The sequence below is a fragment of the Octopus bimaculoides genome, chromosome 3, assembly GCF_001194135.2.
Source record: "Octopus bimaculoides isolate UCB-OBI-ISO-001 chromosome 3, ASM119413v2, whole genome shotgun sequence".
Lineage (NCBI taxonomy): Eukaryota > Metazoa > Mollusca > Cephalopoda > Octopoda > Octopodidae > Octopus > Octopus bimaculoides.
In genome coordinates this window covers 158922861-158931724 of record NC_068983.1, presented here as the reverse complement: position 1 = coordinate 158931724, position 8864 = coordinate 158922861, and the positions used below count along the sequence as shown (strand labels likewise).

The window sequence follows — 8864 nt, the reverse complement described above, 5'->3', positions numbered from 1 at the left end:
ATATATATATATATATATATATTGAACTATGTAAAGCATTAGAGAAAGAAATGTAGCTGTTGCTATAAATACATATAAAGCAAAATTTTTTAATGGACCCTTGATATACTGCTGTGGATCTTCAATTTACCATTTCGTTTCTTTGGATTCCCAAATTTCTCAAATGGACACCCATCCCCCCAGGGTTATATGGACCCCAGGTGTGAATGACTAATCTTGTCTTGAAGAATGGGCCTTGTGTGTTTTTCCTGCAACATTCTCATCACATGTCTGTAGAAGTGGAGTTGTGACTTCTCAATGTGAATATGTAACAGCCCCACCTGGAGAGACTCCCTGACTTCTGAGATATGAACCCTGTCAAATAATGTTACTCCAGGCATTTTTTGAAAGAACCCCATTTTGACCACTTGTAGTTGCAATCATTTCATATTCATTCAGTCATGCTGGAGACCACCTTCTGATGAGCAAATTAGTACCATCTCATCTGTAATTTTCAGTTGACCAATTCTATGCCCACAGATTGTGATACCACTTCCACAACAGCTGCATGTGTCAATCCAATTCATAAAATTATGAAAAGGAGTGATGACAATTAAGAAAAATGCACCACGACGGTAAATGATTGTCTCTCTTCAGCCTTCGTTATTGCTTTCCAGATGTAGAGTCACCATGCTGATTGCAAAAAGCCAGCAGGAATTTTCTAAAATGCAGACATGATCTGAAAATCTCCGTCCTGAAGTTCAAAATGCCCCTCTCAGATTCACACACTTATTGCAGTGGTCCTTCATCTTTTTCAAGCCCTGTAAAAGAACTCAGAAGGTTGGGCCTCCTACCAGGCCTTTAGGGTTACCCTTAAAGTCAGGAACTTTTCAGCATGCCCTCTTACTCCCATGGGTTGTTGTTTATCTGCTGATCAACTCTGATCAAACAGATCTATGATCATAGGCAGTCCGGTCATGAATATCTTATCTTTTTAAGAGTATCTAAAACTACATTATATAATGTGCCCTTTCCTTTTCTTTGAAATAGTGGGATTAAGGGAGATTTATGTGCTATTTCTAGCAGATCATGTGACTATAAAGAGGCTCCATGGTTGGCTCATACACCCAATAGGGAGATAGTAGTGGGGAGATTTCTTAGAGGCTACTAAAACAAGTTGTTTCTATAAATAAGTGAAATAAATGCTACATATTCTAATAGCAATATAATATGTTCAGAAATGGAGCAGAAACATTGATATAAGTGAAAGCCACTTATTATGATTATTCTGGGATGGAGCCTCTTAGATTACAATAATCAGCTGATAATATTATGCAGAGAATATAACAATTTCCTGAGCACATATGGGCCTCCACTGATTTTAATGACAATAGCCATTTGATAACATTATCCACGATTATAATAAGCAGCTTTTATTGTACATTTATAGAAATACTGTACAGTATGCTGCTAACATACTATTGAAATGGTTTCATAATAATTTCATGTACCAAGAGGATTAAGACAGACCTAAGAACAAAAATTTGGTGAATTCACAATTGAACTTCAAATTCCTCACTAAATGGAATAGCTAACCCTGACCTAATTACTAACTTCTCCCTCTTTAGTTAGTTTGACTTTGAGAGATGTTTGTATCTATATCTCTCTTTTATTAAGCGAATATCCTGGAGTGAATAACAAAATTAGTAATACAAAATCTCATGATTCATTGCCTGAATCTTATACATTTCTCATGTAATTATTTCAACTCTACTCATCAAGATTGTATCTCAGGAGACCTTCTCTTTTTGTCTGCACATCAACAGCTTAGACAGAATGTTTCAACATTCTTATGTCACTCACAAACACTTATTTGTTTCAGTCCTTGGACTACAGCCATGCTGGAGCACTGCTTTGAAGGGTTTTGTTGAACAAATCAATGCCAGTAATTAATTTGTTTTTAAGTCTGGTACTTATTCTGTACATCTCTTCTTCTCAGTTACTAAGTGACAGGGGCATAAGCAAACCAACACCAAATGTCAAATGGTGACAAGATAAACATACATACATACATACATACATACACACACATATGTACATATGCATACATACATACACACACATATGTACATATGCATACATACATACATGCATGCATACATACACGCATGCATACATACATGCATGCATACATACATACATGCTTACATACACACATACTTGATTAGTCTGTAGAGGAAATCCACTCCATAGATATCAAACCCACAAAATCTTGACAACAACTGGGAAGTTACACAGAAACAGTGATGTTGGCTGGCTCTACCTAAGAAGAAATGAAGGTGGTAGAGGCCTGAGATCAGGGCAGATGGCCTTTGAATACCATATGGTATCACTCAGGCAGCATCTGCTGAGCAGCAGTAGCAAAAATAAATATATGAATGCAGTCTTGAAAAGTGAAGTGAGCAACATTGTACAAGTTGGCAGTGAGCTCCTCAAGAAGCACTCTCTCCCTGATGATCTCCTATACAGCCCCAAAGCAGCTGGGCTCTCTTACCACAGAGAAGACCTCGATGGAAAGCACTCAGAATACAAAAAAAAAAAAAAGACTATGCAAAGGTATGTTGAAGAAGACAGTAAAACTGGCATGAAGCACAGCCTTTCTTGGACACAAGACCACTACATCAAATCACACTTAGAAGCTGTGCATTTGCAATCCAGGAACAGAAGATTGCCACAAAGTACCTGGTGAACAAGAGAGACAGTGATGTTCATGTAATCCCAAGATGTGTAGGCTATGTCATGTTTCTGTGGAAGACATCACGCATGTGACTAGCAGCTGTCCTAAAATGTCGTCACGGTACGACCTCCCTATGCGGCATGATGTTGTCAGTGCTCTTCTAACACCACCAAATATAGTGTGTCACTTTCTCCAAATACTGACTGGCTTTTGGAGTGATTATAAGCAGTTCATTTCATTTTCTCCAGAACCTTTTTTGCTCCACATTGTTGTAAACAATCCATCTTTCATAACATGCAATCATTCTTATCAAAAATGGGGCGCTATTGCATTTGAGCAGTGAATTATAAATGGAAAGGTAATCCATTAATTTTTTTCATTAAATTTTGAGGCACCCAAATATTGTAGAGATTCACATCTCTGAGTGTTTTTAAATGCCTTATAATGCTCATTTGAGATATGTGGAGTGTATCGGTGATGTCTCATATCATGTGACCTGAATTATCTTATATTAGCTTTTCCATTTGGTCATCATCAATGACTGTAGATTTACTGGAATTCTCATAGATGTCTAGATCAAAATTTTCAATCACAAACCTGTGAATTACTTAGTTGCCTCATCTCCATAAGTTGCACATATCTTTTTTGCTGTCTGAATAGTGTTTTTTACCTTTCTGGAAATACAACCCCATTCCAAATACCATCTAGGCCAGCTTTTCCTTTCATCCTTCTGAGCTAAATACAAGAATCTAAAGAAATGTCTATGTTCTGGAAGCAATACCCTAGTATGGCCACATTCCAATAACAGAAACCTGTAAAAAGTGAAAAACCTTAAAAGAATATTTATATAAAGAGAGAGGAATCTCTATATTTATTTTTCTGTTTTCCCTTTATGTGTGCAGAATGTCCCAATAGTAAACAGTTATTTATAAAATAATAGGAATTTATAAAATAAACAAATATATGTGCTTATGCATGTAAGCATGTATGAAGGTAATCTATGTTTGTACACATGTATACATATGTATATATATATATATATACATGTATGCATGTATGTGTGTGTGTATGTATGTATGTATGTATGTATATATGTATGTGTATGTATATATATATATATATATATATATATATATATATATATATATATATATATATATATATGAATATACATACATGTGTGTGTATACATATATATGTATGTATGTATGTATGTATGTATGTATGTATACACATATACATACGTAGTAACATAATATCATAAGAAAGAAAGGAGAAAACAACATTCCCACAAACCTTGAGGGTCTCTCATTCACAATGAAACTGCCATAACCAACTCCCTCCAGCTATACTGGAAATTGTTTTCTCTTTTTCTCACTTCTCTTGCATAATCAGTAAAAAACACACCCACCTCCCACTCTCTGTGACTATCTGTGTTTTCCCCTCTCCTCGTTCATTTATTCTATATACCAGATACAACTAGCCCTGCATTAAGGTCCTGCCTGCAACAGCTACAAAATAGTCATAGCAAATACACATTATAACGGTACTTTTAATGACATTAAGAATCTTCATTTATTTATCTGTTGAGAATAGTTTAATTGGGACCCATTGTAGCATGTGCAGTAAGCACTGGAAAATGAATTAATAATGGCAAATTAAATGAAAGAAAAATAATCATGTGCTTAAATCTGCTAATTGCTGGCAAAGCACAGCCCAATTTTTCTTATTCCCCACAGATAGTACTGCAGTCAGACTATATAATGGACCAACGCTCAAGCAGCTTACTAGTGAAGATCTTGCCCACTTTCTGTAGGTTCCAAAATTTTAGGATGCCATCATAAACATTGGCACAATGAAAGGTAGGTTTGGTGAGATTGTGGAGATGCTGGAATGGAAACAAATGGATGTTTGCTGTGTACAAGAGGTAAGATGGAAAAGATCATTAACCAAACCCTTTACAGGCAAGAGCTAGAAGAAAAAATTCTTCTGGGTGAGTAACAATGACATCAGGCTGGGTATGTATCATTAGCTGAGAAATAGATTAAAATAATTGAGGTAGTCAAGGTGTTTGATAGGATAATTAAGTTGGAACTAATTATAAGCAACTCAACATTTTGATATATACTCTATGAGCAGGACTGCAAGAGAAGCAGAAGGACCACTTCTATACTTCTACAAATTATCACAATGATGACTGACAGAGATTTCGTTACCATGGCTAATGACTTCAAAGGATAAGTTGGCCAACATGTTGATGCTTCTGTAACCTATATGGAAGCTATGGTTATGGTTTGAAAAATAAAGAATGTTGTAAGACTACTGGAGTTCTGTTACGCAACTAATCTAACAATATAGGAAACTGACCACCCACCTCATCACTTACCAATATGATAAACGCATGAGTCTGATAGATTACATTCTCACCCGAAATAGGGACAGAAGGGCTATCATAAAAGTCAAAACCTTTCCTGGCAAAGAATGCACAACACAACATAGATTAGTGGTTGGTAATTTCAGAATCAGAGCTAGGCACTAAAAAGGAAGATATGATAAGTAAAAGAAGCAACAAGTGAGAATAGATTTTTAAAAATTCTAATTCATGCATATGACTGTAGGGTGAGAGATTTAGAAACTTTTGGCATAGATGACAACGGGGAATTTCTATGAAATATCTTACTTAGGCAACAGATCAGACATGGCAAAGTTCTAGTTAAGCCAAAAGTCATGTGGTGGTAGGATGATATTGTTGATATGGTGGTAAAAGATATGAGACAAGTTTGGAAAACCTGGAAAGAATGTGATAACAGGAAGCTTTACCAAATGGCTAGATGGGTAGCTAGGTAACAGGTATACTTCACTAAAGGTGAGGCAGAGAGAAAAAGATTTGTGCATGACCTGCAATATAAGGATCAGAGACATGAGATGTTCAGGACTGAGAGGAAATGTGTGAGAAAGAGTGAAGATGTCATTGGTGTGAAGTATATTCAGGATGATAAAGGCATACATGCCTTCAATATGGAAGACAAGGAAATGGCATGAAAGAGCTATTATAAGAAACAGTAGAATGTAGATATCACATGAGATAAACAGAGACTCTATTATGCTCACCTGAGAGAGGGACCAGCAATCCAGTTTGACAGCAGTGTGATAAATAAAGTGATCAAAAACATGAAGAAAGGAAAAGCTGTAGGGTCGTTACGGATAATTGCAGAAATGTTCAAAATATCTGGTGAGGTGTAATACCTGGTTATCATTAAAATAATGAAACCTGTTGCCAGTGAGTTTTCGTTACAGTATTGTTAGATTAGAATGTTTGAAATCTTTATCAGCTTAGTTTAACAGATTGCCATCTACCACAAACATAAACGTACATGTACTCTTTCTCCTTATGTCAAATACTCTGAGATAGGATTCCCATAGCAGATAGCCTTCCTCAAATTCTAATCATAAATGTTTAAACTGAAAAGCCAAAACCACTGTTGAATTGTATTACTTTATTTGGTAATAATGACCACAGATAATTGTTGCTGGTAAATAATAATACTATAATTGTTAATATCAGGTCAAATTATTTATGACAAATTTCTGATAGGCAGTGAGTGTCAAAAAGGAAAGTTTCATTTTCATGCTTAAAGTCCATAAAGGACATTCTAGAACATCTTGGCAAGCTTTTAAAACCCTGATGGAGACATTTTTCTTATTATGGTTGGAAGCTATACATCTTTAGACATTTATTAAGATAATTTTCATCCCTCAACCCTCTCTCTAAGAGATTATTCCTACAATGTTCTAATTTATACAAAACATATCAGTTCTTCTCTTTACTTCATATGTCTCAATGGTACAGTGTGCTTAACTGGAGTTTGAGAGGTATGGGTTCAATCTTTTGTACCGGCTTGCTATCCAATTTCAGCTCTTATATTTTGAAAATTCATTATTTCTTGATTCATGGAAATAAAATACGTATTAAAAATTGTACACCACCACCACCACCTTCATCATCATCATTTTAACATCTACTTTTCCATGCTTGCATGGGTCAGATGGAGTTTACTGAGACAGATTTTCTATGGCCAGCTGCCCTTCCTATTTCCAACCCTTACCTGTTTCCAAGCAAGGTAATATTTCCCCATGGGTAGATGTTCTCACAGAATATTGGAAATGAATGACAATGCTTGTATGACAGTAACAATCATGTGATATCAAGACATGCAGACACAAAAACACGCATATGCACACACACACACACACACACACACACACACACACACACACACACACACACACACACACACACACACACACACACACACACACACACACACACATGCACACACATAGGCGAGCTGGCAGAAACGTTAGCACACCCGGCGAAATGCTTAACGGTATTTCGTCTGCCGCTACGTTCTGAGTTCAAATTCCGCCGAGGTCGACTTTGCCTTTCATCTTTTCGAGGTTGATTAAATAAGTACCAGTTACGCACTGGGGTCGGTATTATCGACTTAATCCGTTTGTCTGTCCTTGTTTGTCCCCTCTGTGTGTAGCCCCTTGTGGGTAGTAAAGAAATAACACATACACACACATACATGTATACGCTAATTTACAACAGGCTTCTACCAGTTTCCATCTACCAAATCCACTCACAAGGCTTTAGTTGACCTGAGGAACAGAACCTAGAACCATGTAGTTGGGAAGCAAACTTTTGCCATACAGCGATGTCTGTATATTGGTTTCAAATTTTGGCACAAGGCCAGAAATTTCAAGGAAATGGTAAGTTTATTTTAGAAATCCCAGTATTCAACTGGTACTTATTCTATTGACCCCAAAAGGATGAAAGGCAAAGTTGACCTCAGAACAAAAAGACATGAATTGCTGCTAAGCATTTTGCCTGGCACGCTAACCATTCTGCCAGTTTGCAGCTTTACCGTACCAGTATATTAAAAATGCTTTGTGTTAATAATAAATATTGTTAATGGTAATTATTTGTCTTATTAATTATTCAACAAACTATGAGAGAAATTATTGTGTTAAGTTATTGTGGTGTTAGATAACAATATTGTTAGGTTAGAAGGCCTTAAATTTGTTTTATTCAGTTAGAGTTGTTAGAGTATTGTTAGGTTGAAGACATCAAATTAATGTTGTTAGATCAGTGTATTCCTAGATAAATGTTGCTAGATCAGTGTTGTTAGAGCATTGTTAGATTAGTGTTACTAGATTGTTGTTGTCAGATTAATGTTGTTAGATTCGTGTTATAAGATTAATGTTGTGAGTGTCTTAGTTTTAAATTTTTAAGGTTAAAATTTTGTTCAATTAGTATCTTAGATTAGTCTTGTGAGATTATATTTGGTAGATTAGAGTATTGTTAGCTTAGAATGTTGTTAGATTATAATGTTAGATTCGTGTTGTTAGATTTGTGTTGTTAGATTTGTGTTGTTAGATTAGAATGGCTTAGATTAGAATGTTGTTGGATCAGAATATTGTAAGATTAGGGTGTTGTTAGATTAATGTTAGATTAATGTGTTGTTAGATTAAAATAGTAGGTTAATGCATTGTTAGATTATAATGTTGTTAGATTTGAGTGTACTTGAATGACTTAGATTTAGAAAGTTGTTAAATTTAGCATTGTTACAGTAAGGAGTGGTTAAACTAAACACTTCATTAAAGTAGACATTTTAGAAGGGTTTTTTTTTTTTAGATTCAGCACTTAATAGAGCAGTACCTCAATTGTTCAATTAGGATGTTTATTGTTATTTTGGTGCATTGGTCGCTACAGGAAAATATTTGATATTAGTATAAAATATTTGTTGATAATTTAGTACCAACTACATTTCCTTTTCTCTCTTTTTTTCTCCCCCTACATGTATTTATTTGGTCACCAGACAAAAAGTCACAGAAAAAAGTTACTAGAAAAATCACAGTTTATTTCAATACTTTAAACAAGGTAATAAAACAAATCATCTTTCTTTTGGCTATGGTATGAAGTTTGCTTCACAACCACATGGTTCTAGGTTCAGCCCTATCACGTGGAACCTTGGGCAACTAGCTCTGAGCCGTCCACAGGGTTGTAAGTGGATTTGGCACATGGAAACTGAAAGAAACCTGTCGTGTGTGTGTGTGTGTGTGTGTGTGTGTGTGTGTGTGTGTG

The 8864-nt window shown here is 35.6% G+C and overlaps 1 protein-coding gene across 2 annotated transcripts in view; it reads right to left on the bottom strand.

Moving 5' to 3' along the window:
• LOC106872350 (protein strawberry notch homolog 1) overlaps positions 1-6101 on the bottom strand; it is a 176382-nt gene extending 170281 nt beyond the window's left edge. For both annotated transcript variants that reach the window (XM_052966646.1, XM_052966648.1), the window contains exon 1: positions 5828-6101. The gene's annotated coding sequence lies outside the window, so the exon portion shown is untranslated. The remainder of the gene's footprint in view (positions 1-5827) is intronic.
• Between the last annotated feature and the right edge of the window lie 2763 nt (positions 6102-8864).